A 17,371-nucleotide genomic window follows, 5' to 3' on the forward strand; every position below is an offset into this window, starting at 1 on the left:
TTGCATTTTAGTAACAGTTACTTTTACCCTAGGGACCCTAAACGCAATCTCATGAAAGGTATCAATAATATCTTCCTTCATACCAAGATTGGTTAAGATATGTCAACCTTTTAATGTAATACTAAAGTTATTTAGTTTCAACTTTTTTCTATTTTTAGAAACAGTGACCCTGACCTTGTATCTAGGGACCCCAAACGCAAACCTATGAAAAGACTGTCCGTAAACTTTTCCTTTATACTAAGTTTGGTTAAGGTATGTGAACCTTAACTAATAATTCAGTTTCAACAGTTTTTCTATTTTTAGTAACAGTGACCTTGACTCTAATTAGGACCCCAAACACAAGCCATGAAAGATATCCATAAACTCTTTCTTAATATCAAGCTGGTATAAGATATGTCAACCTTAACTAAAGTTATTTAGTTAAAACTGCTTTTTTTATTTTTAGAACCAGTGACCTTGACCTTGACCCTTGAAACCCAAAACGCAATCCAATGAAAGGCATCTTTAAAGTCTTCTTTAATATCAAGTTTAGTCAAGGTATGTCAACCCTAACAATTTAAGTTAATCTATTTTAACTGTTTTTTGAAGTACCGGTAACAGTGACCTTGACCTTAACTCTAGGAACACCAAATACAAGATATGTCTACTATTACTGAAATTGTTCAGTTTCATATGTGAGTTTGATGCCACCTGTCTGCCCGCCCCAATATCGTCATTTGTCGTCACATAGTGTAAACTAGTTAAAAAGGATATATTTTCATCCCTTACAATTTATCAATTTGACGTTTAATTATCAGTGCATGACAATATTCTGTAAAACATCCATTTAAAATATATGTGAATTTAAATCGGCGAGCACACATGCATTTGAAATATTAATGCAGTAAAAAAACATTGTAACTTCGATGATTAGTTGAATGTTTTCATATTTAAAAACAAAGTTTAGTTATTATTCAAACCCGAATGATTTCATGCTAATTGTCTATTTTTATTGTAAGGTGATTAGACACTCATAAATGTTTGTGGCCGAATGAATCAGATATTATCATCACTTACAAAATATGCACAAAAGGGCATGTTTACCTAGATAAATGTCTTAGGCCTGGAAAATATGCAATGAAAACGGTAGAATTGTATATTTTTTGACAATGCTGATATACAGATATGTTTGTGCTCTCAATACGGAATTTAAATTACTTTCACGTATTCAGACAATTCATTTTTTTATGTGTCTGCCAAATACATTGACTTTTGCATTTAAATAGTATTGTTTCACGTATCTTTGTTTTGAATATGAAATGCAAGAGTGATATTACCTGAAGGTGAATGTGAAATTTTAGCAAAATTTTCTTCTTGATATGCTTTTTTATTATGACTACGGTTACAATATTGAAAAGAAACCTCACTCAGGTAGAGATACATGTGAGTTGAATACATCTTCAATGTACCTTTAACATATCGAAGACTACCGCTGTTGAAACGTCTTTCTGTGTTATCATCTGTGTTTTAATATATCAGTCTACCCTGTCAGCTCCTTTCGATTCCATATTGTGAATCTGCAATGAAGGATAGCATGCATGCTTAGACTATGCATAGAAGTGAAAGAACCATATACTCTCGGGAACTAGCTTGTGCATCTTAAATCACACTGTCTTATGGGAGAGTGGGTAAATCTATGCAGCATTATTGCAATTGTATTAGTATTGGAGGATAGATCATGCCAACTCGAGTATGTGTTTACCACCATTTTGCTGGTAGTTTTTGGATATTCGAAGCAAAATGAACACAACAGAACTACCAAGAAAGATTCATAATTATATGGATTGAAATTTTATGATACTGCCATAATTTAAGAAATACAGTGTTTCTTATACATAAATGTATATAGAAATCTTGTTTTTGTTTAACAAAGGTTGTAAGGCTAATTTCTCCACGTGAAAGGAAGTGATCAACAATACCCCTTTGAATACTCTTTTTTTCATACTTAACAGCATCCGGATTAAGTTTGCAAATCCGGAATTTTTGCAAACTTATTTTTTTTATTTTTCACCAAATGTTTTTTATTTTTGTATTTTTAAAATGTGTTAGGTAATACTAATAAGAGATATTTTTTGTTTCCTGAAATTTAATTTAGAAATATGTTTTTTTGGCATTTAAAGTCAAATTTTCCAATGGGAGTCCCATTGGAAAATGGCCTTCCCATTGGAAAAATGGTTTTTCCAATTGGAAAATCAGCCCAACATTTTTTGTTGGAAAATTCTCCCACATTTTCAAAAAAGGAATTAGTGATTAATAACAATCATTATCATTAATGGTTATAATGTTATCTAGAAAAAGTGCGTTTATAGTACTTTTTATCATTTTTTGTAAAAAAAAATCCCGTGGACCATTTTTTCCAATTGGATATTTCCCACAATTCAATATGGGAAAAGTCAGGAAATTGGAAAACTCCAATTGGAACATTGTCCCATTGGAATCTTCCAATTGGTAACATTGGCAATGGGCTTAATCCAATTGGAGGTTCTGGCAATAAATTTTAATGGGAAAATATTTCAACTTTCCTAAATCTCTTAAAAGAACACCTATTTATTTATTTAGGAATATATTTGAAGTTTTGTTTAATTGTTTACCTGTGTCCTGACATTGTATCCATCCAATTCCAAGCTAATACTTCTGTGCTGATATCTTAGCGATAAGATTTAAGCATCTTTTATTGAATTTGAATGCAATAAATCATATCAAAAATTACCTGAAGTATTCTTACTCAACCAGTGACACAAATTCCATTTTTTTAAATATCTTTACACTAGTTTCATCTCCTCAGACGCCATTTTTAATCGATTAAGTTGTGGTTACAAACGACTAAGAACTTATTCATTTTTTCAAAGCTATACACACTTTTACGCTTGAAAATGTTATTTCGGTTGTCAGTACCTTTACACAGAAAATGTACCATTTTCTTGATTTTTAATGAAGATGTAATTAATTGATGGAAATCCATATGAAATGTTTTACCTAAGATATTAGTTTATTTCATACACACTGTTCTGCAGGGGAGCAGGACCTTTCAACCCCAAGAGGCTTTTTAACCCTTCTAAAAAAGAACACTTTTCAGTTTTCAACCCTTAGACTTTTAAACCCCTATTTCAAAGACTTTTCCACCCCTACCTGTTTGGACTCTTTAACTCCTATAACAAAGACTTTTCAACCCCTAGTTGAATTATTTTAATAACCATATTAAAGACTTTTTAACTCCTAAACCAAAGACTTTCCAACCCCTATTGTTTGGTTTTGAGCTGGTCCAAGCTAAACACCATTAAAAATGCTGCAAGGCATTTTAGAATGTTAACATGCATCATGTGCCAATGCCTTCCTCAAACAGTAATACTAGTATATGTTTTAGAAAAAATATCGAACTGTACAAAAATGTAAGGCTGGTGAATTTTGCATTACAAAATAAACGCTATTGGTAATTAATGCCATGTTGTCACTTTACTACATACCCGGTAGTAGTATATAAGCCAGTCATCCTACAAGATAGCAGTGAAGCAAAAATACACATATGATGATTACTTGTAAATCATCTTGTATATGTGGAAAAAATGAACTTGTTATCTAGCTGATTGTAAAAACACTTTGTCATTCTTAAAGGGACTCGTACCTCATTGGCACCAAATAATCATTTTTCAGGTAATGTGTCTGAAATAATTAGTTAACTCTTTGATACTGAAATTACAGAACAAAATACAATGAAAGTATGAAAATAAAGTCTTGTTTTAATCAGGGGTGAACCTACGCTTTTTACGTCATGGACAAATAAATAGCATAACCACTCAGCAAAAGGGACTCATACATAATTTATGGATATTTTGATCATGCATACCTTGGAAGCAACACCTTTTATTTCGTATTTAAAACAAATTTGCTAAAGAACCACATTTTACAAACTACGAGCTATAACTTATACAATAAACTCATACCTGGTTGAGCATTTTTGATGTAGAAATGAGGCACCCAAAATGCCAACAAGCACATATGCATGCATAAATATTGAAGCAATGGTTAACATCGTCGCTTAAGTATATCCCTCACGCATCAAAATTAATTTTGCAATTGCACTAGTGGCCAGAAGGAGGGGGGGGGGTGACCCCCCCCCCCCAACCACAACGTACCGATGTCGTCCAAGTTAACTTTTCGTTTCGAGGCAGGGGATACAGGGTAATCCAGAAGAACTGGAAAAAAGGTTGTGAAATTGCGTAAATTTGTTTATTTTTTGTTTAGTGACACTGTTATTCAAAATCAATACATACACATATATAACAAACATCAATTGTGACTGATAAACCTTTAACTACATACTAAATAATGCATTCATTGAAAATATTTATTACTGATAACAAGATTGTAACCGTGTTTTTAATAGCAGAAAGCGCAAAAAATATTAAATGATTGGTAAATGCTAAACGATTTATTGTAGTCTACTATAGTCTCATAAGGTAGAAATACCGTGTGTAATGCTCATTTCTTTCAAATTTAACTCGATATCCTTCATAAGAACCATTGTTTTCGACATTTATTCATACTTTTAGGAATATTGAAACAACATTATTAATTGTGGTAAACCTTATCTGGCAGTACTTAAAGAGTGCATCTTTGACTTTATTTACTCGAGTGAATGCACCTTTAAACCGGTTTAACACAAACATGTCACAGTAATCAATACCATCTGTGTTAAGATGTCGGGAATGTGTTAGACGAATGATTTTGTTTTATGGAGCTTTGAAGAGCGATGAATGGCACTAAAGTGGTGCCAAATGGATATCTCAAACACCCATTGGTAAGTCATTTATTTTTTCCATTTAATTTTTTGTCTTGATTTTTGAATAATTATATAAACAGTCAATAAGTAGGACATCTCGTAAAGAACGTTCACTTGAAACAGTCCTCTTCTTATCCACACTTCGACAGGGAGTGGGGCTACTCTGCCTAAATAGCCGTCAACGAGTATTTTAAGAAATATCAAAATAATAAAAAATGGTGTCCCAGTGGTTGCACCAGTCAATTGTAACCATGCCCCCCCCCCCCCATAGTCCACCTAAATGACCGTCAATGGGTCTTTTGACGATTTTAAGACTATGGCAGTTACAGGGATACACATGAAATGTCAAAATAATAAAAAAAGTATCCCTAATCGCTCATTATTGTAGCTACCCCAACCCCCCCCCCCACCCCCCAGTCTAAAATTATAGACGTGTAATACATTCTTCCAATCCTTACTGGTTGACGGTACATTTCCTAACAGGGCACAAATCCTGAACACCGGCTAAAACACGCGTTTGTTTACCGTGATCGATTATTTGATGATCTAGATCAATACAGAGGCTTGCCTTGGTCACACTTGCGAAGTTTCATCTCGTTTTGTTAAGCATTTTTCTAAAAAATGCCATTTATTTAATATAGCATACTTTTTAATTATAATTGTATGACCATGTATTTTCGCTTTTCAAGTGTTCGGTATTTGTGCCCTCCATAGCGTATTTTGAAGGGTGATTTACTATCCATAAAATTGAACGATTTTCGACATAATATTGACGAGATCGTGAATCTGTACTTTGACAGCTGTTTTCACATGAACCAAAGATGTTTCATACGAAAGTTTAACTTACTACAACATAAACTCTCCAAGATAATTGTAAAAAACATCAGAAAGAGTTCGGATTTGTGACCTTAGCCAGTAACGTCTAAACGGGTTTGTGCAAAAACCGGGGGTGTTTTGAAAAATATTGAAATTGTATTAAGTGAAGTATTTTATGGTTTAAATTGATCATAAAGGTTTATATTCATACTTTACCATGTAAGTGAAAAGTTATTTTGCATTAAAACACATTATTTACCTTTCCAATAAAACAAAAGTTGACTGACACAGACAACAATTATGCCAAGCGGAACAACTCGACCCAATCATAATAACTCGGCCACCACTGACAAGCTTCTAGATAGACCTCGTAAATACAATCGTAACAACTCAGCCATGGCCGAAATGTTCCAGTTGTTTAAAAATTGTGCCCTGAAGCCTTGCAGGTGCCCTTCATGTATATATCGCTATGTTTTGACAGCAAGAAATGAAAAATAAACGTCAAACTCATAATTATTCATAGGATATGACATTTTTATGTATGGAACTGATATAAAATTATATAATCTGGTAATATTTCTTGTTTTATGATATTTTTGAGATGTTAAATGCTTTAACCCAGAATCCCGATCGGAATAACTACCCACTTTTGATACTAAACAATTTGTATGTGAAGGATTTGCCATATCAAAAAAGATACAAAAATCCGTAAACGTACAATTCTTTGGTCTACTAAGATTTAGCTTGTGAATGTCATTTTACAGCGAAATCAACAAGTTAAAAAAATACTCATGACCTGTTCCTTATCAATATGAAATATCTTTAAACTTTTAGGAACATTATGCAAAAAAAAAACAGTATATGTTTTACCTTCGGTATAAGAAAATAACTATTTTCTAATAAAACTACTGTTGAAAAATGTAAGCTAATGAAATGGAAAATATAAAGATGCTTCCAAACATGCCATATTTTCTTGAGACCATTCAGGGGGATTAATGTTCAAAAGTCTGAAAATTCAGGGGGATTTTGGTAGTATTCAGGCGTTTTTTGTAGCAGGTCTAATTTGACAAAATTTCAAAGTATTTTAAGACGCAAGTACAAAAAAACAAGACTCCCGCGGGGATTATGTCCAGAATTTAAGGGGATTTGGGTCACATACCAGAGAATTTTCATCATCGCCATGTAGCATTACGGGCATGACACACGTGCCAATTTACCTTGTCTTCCCCTTTTTCCAGCACTTCATCTATATTTTAATGAGACACAGCCATATTGCATAATAAAAGCACTCACTTGCAAAATAGAATACTTCACAGAAAAATATGTTTCAGAGACAATTTAATGGGCTTACCTTCCTCTAAAATTGGATACAAAATCTGCTCATTATGATCATAAATGATGACTTTCAGACTAATAGAGAGAATGGAATGATTTATCAATATTTTTCATTTCAATTCCCAAATAGTCAGATTTGTTTGCTTCTGATAAAAAGCAAATGCATAATTTATTGTTTAAGTTCATTAACATATCATCTTTTGGCATTCATCAAAAAATAAAAACATCACCACCATAATATTAAAATAAATAAAAGTCATTTCATCCGAATTGTCTACTTTCAGTTTCTCTTCTGGAAGTTCTGTTATTTTCCGATATTTGAGATGAAGGTCATGTCATGTATGTAAACATATTAGTGGGTCATAACAAAGAACAGCATTGTCTATTAGTTATTTTAATCCTTTTCTTTACCAAATAATGTATTGTCACCTTTAAATCATAAATCATTTTGATGACAATGACACATGTTTAAACACTTTAATTTGTTACATTCTCTCTGATTGGATAAAACCTATAGTTTTAACCAATGAAAATCGTCCTTTTATTTGACCAGTCTAATTGACATTTCTTATGCAAATTCTGACAGTTTCAATCAAAACAATGCATGAAATGTGCCCTGCTGACTTATTAAGTGTCACCCAATTGGTGTTGTTAAAACACACCATCATTTGATAATCCAATTAAGACAAGAAGGGCATTATAACTGTAAACAGGCATATATAATTAAACCCTGTGATAATTTTGCGTAATTTTAAACACACTTTTTTTAATTCCGGGGGATTTTCATCCCCCTCCGGGAGACCGGGGGATGGGTCGAAATTCCGGGGGATTTTTCCCCCTCCGGGGGATATGGCATGTATGTCAGCTTCTGGGTTGCTTTGAAGTTGAACTGCTCACATGAACCCACAAAAGATGTGTAGGTATGTGCTTAACAATAAAGGATAAAACATTAAAATGAAGCATTTCAAGTGGAGGTTTTCATTAGGGTAGTGCTACCTTAAACACACACTAAATACAATTATTTTTTTCTCTTTTTTAATCTATTTTCTTTAACCAATGGACTATACAAACAGTAGGGTCAGTCCCAGTATACAGGACAATTATTCAATAAAATGTTTATCCTTTTGATATCATAATTGGTAAAAAAATATCAAAATGTAAAGAAAAAATAAGAGAGACCGGGTTCAAACTGTGGTCGCCAAAATTGCAGTCCAGTGTTGTATCCACTGCTATGAAAGTTTACATTTGTTTATTTGATTTAATATATACCTAGCTTGGTAACATTAAGTGATAACATCGACTAGCCAATCACACATAAAAATTAATTATACTAGGTATACCCACCTAGTAATCTTTTTTAATGGAAAAAAAATGTGAAAAATCAATTAATTGTAAACTATGTGGTACTTCAGTTAGTTAGTTTCAATGCATTGTACACATTGATACCAAATTCATGTCAGTTTTCGACAATTTTCTCTTCTTTCGCTATTTCATCATACGGTGTATAGCCCCTGAATAAAGTTTCACTCTGTTTCATTGAGTATATTTCTTAAAAATCCTTTCTTTGTTCTAATCTGCTAAAAGGTCAAAATGTCACAGTCATGTGAGCATCTTTGAGGCCTCTCAGTTATTATAACCAATGCACCAGTCAATTGTAACGGTTACTAACCACGCCCCCCCCCCCCCCCCGGTCCGGGGGTATACTGGGAATAGTCGGGAAATGGGCCGTGTTTTTACTTTCTATGTGGCCACGCAGGGCGGGGTGACCGCAGTGGTTTTGTCTTTGAGCCAAATTTAGCCGAGATTGGGCCTTATATAGAGTCTCTGGTGTGCAGGGGCATTTGGCCGGGGTTTTACCATCAATTCGTTCCCGCAGGGGAGGGGATTAGACCCAGGGTTGGCTGGACCGAAAGTTAAAGTCCCCGCTATTCCCTGGACCTGGGGGCGCCAGGGTTACAATTGACTGGTGCACAACATATAAGATATTTATAAAATAAATAAAAGTACAGTTAATCAATATATTTTAATTTTAATGTGGTAAATTAACAAAGAATTAGATAGATGCTTTTTATGCAAAATCTCACAAAGATGTAAAAAAATACTAAAGAGTTCAGGTTTGCTAGTTTGTAAAAATATTTCATGGAATCATGGTAAATTGTTATATTATATGTCCAATGACAGCCCATATATTTTTTAACTACTTGAACCTTTCTTGTTATAATTCTTATTATTTTTATTTTTTTAGTTGATGTGTGATGCTGATAATACAGAGACAGCTAGAGTGACAGAGTTTGATGAATAAACTTAAATTAAAAAACAGTGAGTACAATAATCTATTTTAACATGTCTTGTGTGTAAAGTGTGATTCCGAAGCAGTAAATATATATATATATGTATCTTTAAGTTTTGAATTACAAATTTAGATCAAAGATCTATTATCACACAAAACTTAAAGGATATATATGAAAAGTCATGTGAATTGTGCAAGTCATATAATATAAAATTTATATTGATCAAGTCAAGCCATGCCATGTAAAAAAAACTGACATCATATCAAAGATTGTATGAATCATTCTCAGAGCTATTGAAAATATTTAATTGGTTGTAAGCGGACCATGCACGGTAATTTTGAGTAACCCCACCAGCCAATACAATATGGCTAAAAAGGCTTTGATAATATTTTTTATCTAATGTTTATCTTTCCTAAAATATTTATATTTATAAATCTATTTACCAGTATAAATCTGTATTTATTTATTTATTAATGCATTTATTTGCTCACTAATATATACAATTACACTTATCGTTGTATATTGTCTAGCTAATACATGTATACAAATATGCATAATATGCATAATTATGGGGGGGGGTCATAATTACCTATGGTGTACTGTCTTGTTCTTACGAAGATATGATTTTGACTAAAATCCTTACTGAAAAAGCAGTGCAGACCGGCCTGTTTAAATAATTAATTAAATCTTAATGGGTTTAAATGTATTTTATTTTATTTTTAAAGATATTTTAGAGTTTAAAAGGAAGAGAGTCTGTTTTAAAGACTAAATAATTATATAGTCAGGATAAAAAATAATTATTTTTCAAAATCAAGTTCAAATAATTTTCCATTATTTGGCAAATGGAAAAAAGCTTTAAGAATGTTTTACTGATAGAAAGTAGGCCCAGTATCTTTTGCATTGCAACACTAAGAAAGTAAATATTTATTTTTTGTCTTTTACCAATTCCATCAAAGTCTGTGAGTGGCTCATGATGCTTAGGCCTGCCAATTTAATGGTTTTCGAAATCATAAATTGAGACAACTTATAACTTTTGTATAAAATCTTCAAAGCTTTCAATAACTTAACATGTCATCCACCTTATTGTCTCAATTTAAAAATAGTTTTCACTCAACAACTTACTTATTAATCAGGATAATAATTTGATAATGACTATCACTATCATTCTGTAAGATAATGTACTGGTACATAAATTTAATCCCCAATATATCAGATGAGTGTGATAGTATATGCTCTTAATAGTTGTAGCCCGGAATTATACGTAGGAAACAGATAGAGTCATTGGACTGTTGGTAAACGGACATTTGCCCCCCCGGACATTTGCCCCCCCCCGGATGTTTGCCCCCCTTTTGGACCATGGCGGACATTTGCCCCCCCGCCGTTTTCAAGGGGGCGGACATTTGCCCCCCCTCAATGTTCGAGGGGGCGGACATTTGCCCCCCCTCCGGTTATATAAGTAATATTCTAGACAAACCTATACCAAAATTGCTTATTAATTGCAACATAACTCCAATTTGTGTATTTTGCATGTCTTCAATCAAATAAAAGCCACGACATAAGAGAAGGGAGACTACTCGATAATGCGATAACTTTAATAATCTTACAAACTATCAACACCAAACATGTGTTTGTATTAAAGTGCGATCCAACACTACAATTAAAGCAATCCCGATCGCGCTAATTACCTATGTGTGCATGATATCAAAGAAGTGTTAATTAATGAGAAACAATTAAAGCAATCTCGATCGCGCTATTTAGAGGTATAAGAGGTATCGGTTGGCAGTTTGCACGTAAATTGAACAAATAGTTAAAGAAAAAAATGTTCATTTTTTTTATAAATTAATATATTTTTAATGTCTTGGTATAAACTTATAAAACCGGGGGGGGGGGCAAATGTCCGCCCCCTTGAAAACGGCGGGGGGGGGGCAAATGTCCGCCCCCTCGAAAACGGCGGGGGGGCAAATGTCCGCGATGGTCCAAAATCCGGGGGGGCAAACATCCGGGGGGGCAAATGTCCTAGAGTCGGACTGTTACACGAATTTCAATAGCTCGAAATTCGCCTTTTATTTGTACCAGCATGGGAAAACCCTGTTATGTTAGTACATATAGCCCGGAAGTAACAAATAAAAGGTGAATTTTGAGCTATTGAAATTCATGTAACAGTCCAATGACTCTATTGTTTCCGAAGTAATGTGTGTATATTACAACGGTTTAATTTTGTTTGTACAGGAGGATTAGGTCGGAAAAACCAGAATAGCTATAATTCCGGGCTACAACTATTCCGGGCTATATGTATTAATATATATATATATATATATATATATATATATATATATATATATATATATATATAAATGCACGAAATCAATGTGGGATTTTCATTAAGTTTTGGTTAAACCATCTTTGTAACAAATTACAGTTACTTCCAAATTACATCTTATTCTACATAATACAAACTGGAGGACAGTTCTTTTTATTTGGTAATGTTAAGAGACTTGAAGACAAAAAAAAATGTTTAAATTCAGAAAACCTTACACAAAGTAGAAACCTTCTATTAATGTCATTATCTTGAAAAAAATGAACATGCCTTTTAGCAATTGTATCAATCTGTGAAAATCTACATTTTGCCTTCGACATGTTATACAATTTAAGGATATTTACATGGAAATTAAGTTCAATTCTAAATTGACAGTCATGTATTTCTTCCATAATTTTCATAGTATAAGGAACATGAATTTATTATGAATTTAAGTGCATAACTGCAGATAATGATCATTATCTTAAATCAATTACAAGCCAATTCATAGTCATGCATATAGCCCCCTTTTCAAAATATGATAGTGATTGTATCAAATGACCAGTCTTTCTCTGTGGGGGGTTGGGGCTGTCAGTCATAAGGAAACCTTTAAAAGGCATATTCATTCAGCCAATCAGATGTCAGGTTCAGTGAAAGGGGCGATGCCAGGTCAAGTAAAAGGGGTGGAGCTAAAATAAATACTGACATTCAATGAAGATAGATCCCCCTTTGGCCTCACAAATATGTTTCAGTCACACTAGGGGGTGTGACAGGGTCAAGCCATAATGGAGCCATAGGCAAGCAGACTTTTATTAACCCAACAACAACAACAGGTGTAATTCTTACCAACTGAGGAAAAAACTTTAGAGGTTTTATTATTGCTCATTTTTTTATACAAATTAAATATCTAACAATGACAAATATAAACTATGATAATTCAAGCATAATATTGACACCAAACATGACACATCTTGCAAATGGTCTTGAATAAAATTCCTACACTTTTTATAATGATAATACATGGGACCAATATCAAAACCATTCTCCTGTTAAATAGGACAATGGATTTGATATTGGTAATTCGCAGACAATACAATGTAATTAAGTAAAAAAATACACAGTATGCACATCTGGCTTCAAACAAAAATTGTTGCTTAGGCCAAAAAAAAGTATTCATAGTTTCCATTTAAATATCAAAAAAGGTAGGCATACGGTAACTGTTGTTTTTTTAGGACCATGTTTCTTTGGCAAACTGACCTATATCAGGGAATTATTAAGGTCTTTACTAAAAAAGCACATATTGATCAAAACACCAAAAACAAAAAAGGATCAGAAGGATAAAAATAGGGTCAGTTGGGCGGAAACAAAGATTTTTGAATCCTTATTTTGTCAATGATGTCATGTCAGTGATCAAAATGATAACACAATTTAAGCCCTGCATTCTGGAATGTGGGGCTAAATTCTTGATTGTGTTATAGTAGGGCCAAAAATAAAATGATTTGGTTAGGGTTACATCCTTTTTAAAAACAGAAAGAGTAAAAAGTATAAAGGATTACATTTTTAAAATACATAATATATATGCGTTTTCACTTTAAAATACATGCATTGTTACAGTCTTGTTTTCAGTAAGTAACTTTTCCTTAAATGCATTCTTTGGAAAGTAATTTAAGGTTTATTATTCAAAATATATGTTAGTCAACTTGTGTATGTATTGATTTCCAACTTTTTTATTTAAACGTTATGTATTAGAATTTCTTTGCGTAAATACCTGCTTATGTGATAAAAGACTGCTGACTAAAGATTAGATTTCAGATTTTGATATTTCCATTCCAAATTTAATGTTTTACAGCTTAAACTGCTACTAACAGTTTAAGAAAAATGCATAAAACATCAATTTTGGATGGAAGTATGAAAAGCTGCAATCTGATATTTTGTCAGCAGTCTTTTATCGCTGGTTTGCAGATATTTACGCAAAAATTCGCTTGTTCGAAGACAAAAATTTAAAAAAAAGTTGTCAAAACGTTCAATCTGTGAGGTTGCAGCTTTAATATAAGACTAACGTAAATATTAAACACATGAGGCCCCTTTAATATTAACATGTCAATATCAAAAAGAAGATGAAAACTGAAAACTATGAGAAAGTGTTTTTATAATTAAAAATAAATTGCTTAAAGCAAATATCTGAAATAAATAATTGTCATGCAAAGCAGCCTGTAATGAATATGAATATTAGATTTTGGCCTTGAACACCTTTTTAAGAAGAGTGTTTTGAAGTAAGGATTATCATAATGCTGAACTTAATATTGTACTGTAGCTTTGTAGCAAATCCTTATGATTAAAGTCACTGTGTCTTCCTTATGCTGTGATAAAGATCTCCATAGTAACATTTCTAAACCTAATAAATTAAGTGAAAAAGGGTGTTTATTGGGGGTAATAAAACACATCTTGATAATGGCCAATTAGTTTTAATCTTTCAAGTGTTGGTAGGATGGGAGGGGGGTCTTAACTTTTTGAACTGCCAATATTTTCCTGGTTATTTTGTCCACCATGTCAAAATGATCTGGGTTGTTTTGTCAACCCTGTCTAAATGGGTTGGACGTGTTTTGTCCCCTTAGTCAAAAATGACATGGGGTGTTTTGTCCTACATTTTTATAAAGGAGTTCAGAATAAATAACACATTAGTTTTCGTGCTTATATAAAATAAATGCAAATGACTTTCATTATAAGTTTAAAAAATACTCTTAACGCTGCATTCTCACAGATTTACCATTTTTACAACTTTTTTATTTTTGTCTTGGAAAGAGCAAATTTTTGCGTAAATATCTGCAACCCATTGATGTAAGATTGTTGATAAAAAAACAGATCTTAGATTTTCATATTTTCGAAAATGTTTTAGAGCTTAAACCCTTACTAACGGTTTAAGAAAAATGCATAAAACATCAATTTATGAACTTAAATATAAAGATCCGCGATCTAATTTTTTGTCAGCAGTCTTATTAACTGGTTTCCATGGATTGTAGCAAAAATTGGCTTGTTCCAAGACAAAAATTAAAAGTTGTCGAAATGTTTAATCTGTGATAGTGCAGCTTTAATTATGGTAGCTTTTCAGTCATTTGCCTATATATGCCTATTTGATTCAGTAAATACTTCATATAAAGCTAGGCTTATTAGGATATGCTTATTTTTCATTGGGTTCTATTTTTAGCACATAACAGCTTCATTACAAGAATATATTAATTATTATTAAAGCTGCATGCACTCTCACAAATTTACCGTTTTTACAACTTTTTTTATTTTTTTTGTCTTGGAAAGAGCAAATTTTGGGGTTTAATAGTATCTGCAAACCAATGATAAAAGACTGCTGACATGGATCATATCGCAGATTTGCGTATTTTCGTTTGAAAGCCAATGTTTTGTGGGTTAAACTATTACTAACAGTTAAAGAAAAATGCATGATCTAATTTTTTGTCAGCAGTTTTATATCACTGGTTTTCATGGATTCTTGAAAAAAAATACTTCCTCTGTTGGCCAATTGAGAACAAAATCAAGAGGTTTTGGGTTTTGCTGTTTATACGTTCTGGAATTTTTCAAAAGCATTTATTTATAGGACTTATGAATTTTATGTACAGCATTCTGTATATTGTCAAGTGTCCTTTTTTTTAAATTATATACAACATGTATAAATTTAATGTTTCAGGAAATAACCACCATCTCTCTCAGAGGTCATCTTTCTCATTATTGTGGGGAAACCTCAAAGGGCATCAGGAAAACCTTCATCAACCTCTTTGTGCCCAGTGGCTTGTGCAACAGTGTTTCAGAAGTATAAATACCTTTTTAATTTGTGTATATCAATTGTATAATGACTTGTTTTTATATATTAAATATATATATATGATTTATTATATATATATAGATGGTTAATCTTATGACTTCCTGATAGTATTTAAGTTGTGAAATATTAAATAATCTAATCATAAAAAATGCTTGGAAATGACAATAAAAAAAGATATTTGTCGAATAGGAAGTTTCACCTGTCCTGTTTATATTACAAATCATTTTAAATCAGACAGAAAATTCAATGTACTTGTTGTATCTCACTGTTTATTTGTCTTCACATTTTGTATTGTCACATCAAGCCTGTTTGAACATCCTAGAGAAGATAAGTGTATGGAAGCGGACATGATATAATAAATATGCATATAAATGTGCTTGGGATTATTTTCAGATTATCATTAAAATGGGGATAATGGATGACTGGCCACACATATGGGGCTATGGACAAGCTTCATAGCAGGCTGCCAGGTGGTGGTGTTAGTAGTTTATACTCCGGGTCCCGGCGTGAGCACATTGAAGGGTCCCTGAGAGTGACAGTTCAACCACCGCACACCTATCCTGGGCAGAACCAGTACTAGGTGCCTTCACCTCTGCAAGGAACTGACAACTTCTGTACATGCCAGGTGCAGTGGTACAGTGCGAATGGTCGTAGAAAGGATTTCATAACCAATCACAACAGAGGTGACCTGGTCCGCCCGGGAATCAAACCCGGGTTGTCCAATTCAGAGTCCAACGCTCTACCGATTGAGCTGACCGGGCGGACATATTAGCTACATTAGATGACAAGCCATCTATGCTGGACATTCTTCACAATAAAATGTGATGTCACAGGAGCTGTCTATCTCAACAGCTCACACTGTCCGTATTTGACTAAAGGAATGAATGAAGTCACTGCAGAAGTTAGATTGAGGAATGTCCATGTCACTACCCATCATTTGGAAGGAGTTGGATAAAAAAAGTGTGGCCTATGTATTGAAACAGGTCCGATTTCCAGTTACGGACAGTCTTGATTTGTCTTATTACATTTTTGACCAACATGATGGTCTAAAAGAACACTTACTGGTAACTGGTAAAATCATGGCCCAAGTTGTTCCAAGAGGCAGGCGAGTGGGAAGTTACTAGACTCCATTTCTTTATGGGTTGATCTGAGGTTCCAGTTCAGTTAAAGTACTGATGGAACACCAAGTGTTTGCCATAATACAGCAATATTTGATTTGTAACTATGTATTTGTTTGAATTGTTGAAACAGTACTGTTTACTAAATAATTGTGTATGTATATGAAGAATAATATTATAAATAATTTGTAAGAACCTTTTGATATTAAGTAAAATGTCGATAAGTCTAAATATGTATCTGCGAATCATTTTTGTATATCTGTAAAGATTACATTGCCTATATTCCTCAATTTATATTTTTCTTTTAGCCAGTCAATAACTTTTCCTAAGTTCTATCTTCAAAATTGTCGGGACAGGGATTATAGCCCTTAATTAACCCAAATATGTAACATTCAATGCAAAATTTCTAATTGGCTGCATTTAGGCAGTTCAGATGCAAACAAACAAACATCACTTGGGTCCTTAATAATAGCTTTCCATCTGACATTGAAGATCCAATAAAAGGAATTTGTCATGTGACTGTTTATTAACTCTCAATTTATTGAAAGTGAAATTACTTACATGATTTGTAAGAACTAAATTATAATGATATCAAATGATTGTTTAAATTAAATAAAATAGATGATTACATACATGAACTATTTTTATTTCTTGTTTGTCAATATGAAGAGTAATGCAATGGCTTTTGAATTTCATAAAAAAGGATGGAAAAATGTATGTTTATTGTTTAAGCAATTCATTAAGTAATAAAAGTATTTTTATTTTTTTTTCAAATTGTGCTATCTTATAATACAGATCGTTATTTGTTTAATTTTGGTACAAATGAAGTATATAAGGTATGTCTAATGTTACAAATAGCAAAAA

General features: G+C 32.8%; 2 long non-coding RNA genes across 2 annotated transcripts in view; one reads left to right on the forward strand and one right to left on the reverse strand.

Moving 5' to 3' along the window:
• LOC128240083 (uncharacterized) overlaps window positions 1–17,371 on the reverse strand; it is a 66,806-nt gene that overhangs the window by 24,868 nt on the left and 24,567 nt on the right. The window contains exon 4 of the long non-coding RNA XR_008262038.1: window positions 1,449–1,556. This is a non-coding gene — a long non-coding RNA (uncharacterized LOC128240083). The remainder of the gene's footprint in view (window positions 1–1,448; window positions 1,557–17,371) is intronic.
• Window positions 4,700–16,406, forward strand: LOC128240084 (uncharacterized). Its single transcript, XR_008262039.1, has 4 exons — window positions 4,700–4,837; window positions 9,216–9,289; window positions 15,255–15,377; window positions 15,783–16,406. It is a non-coding gene; the product is annotated as an uncharacterized LOC128240084 (long non-coding RNA).

Source organism: Mya arenaria, chromosome 7 (genome assembly GCF_026914265.1).
Source record: "Mya arenaria isolate MELC-2E11 chromosome 7, ASM2691426v1".
NCBI lineage: Eukaryota > Metazoa > Mollusca > Bivalvia > Myida > Myidae > Mya > Mya arenaria.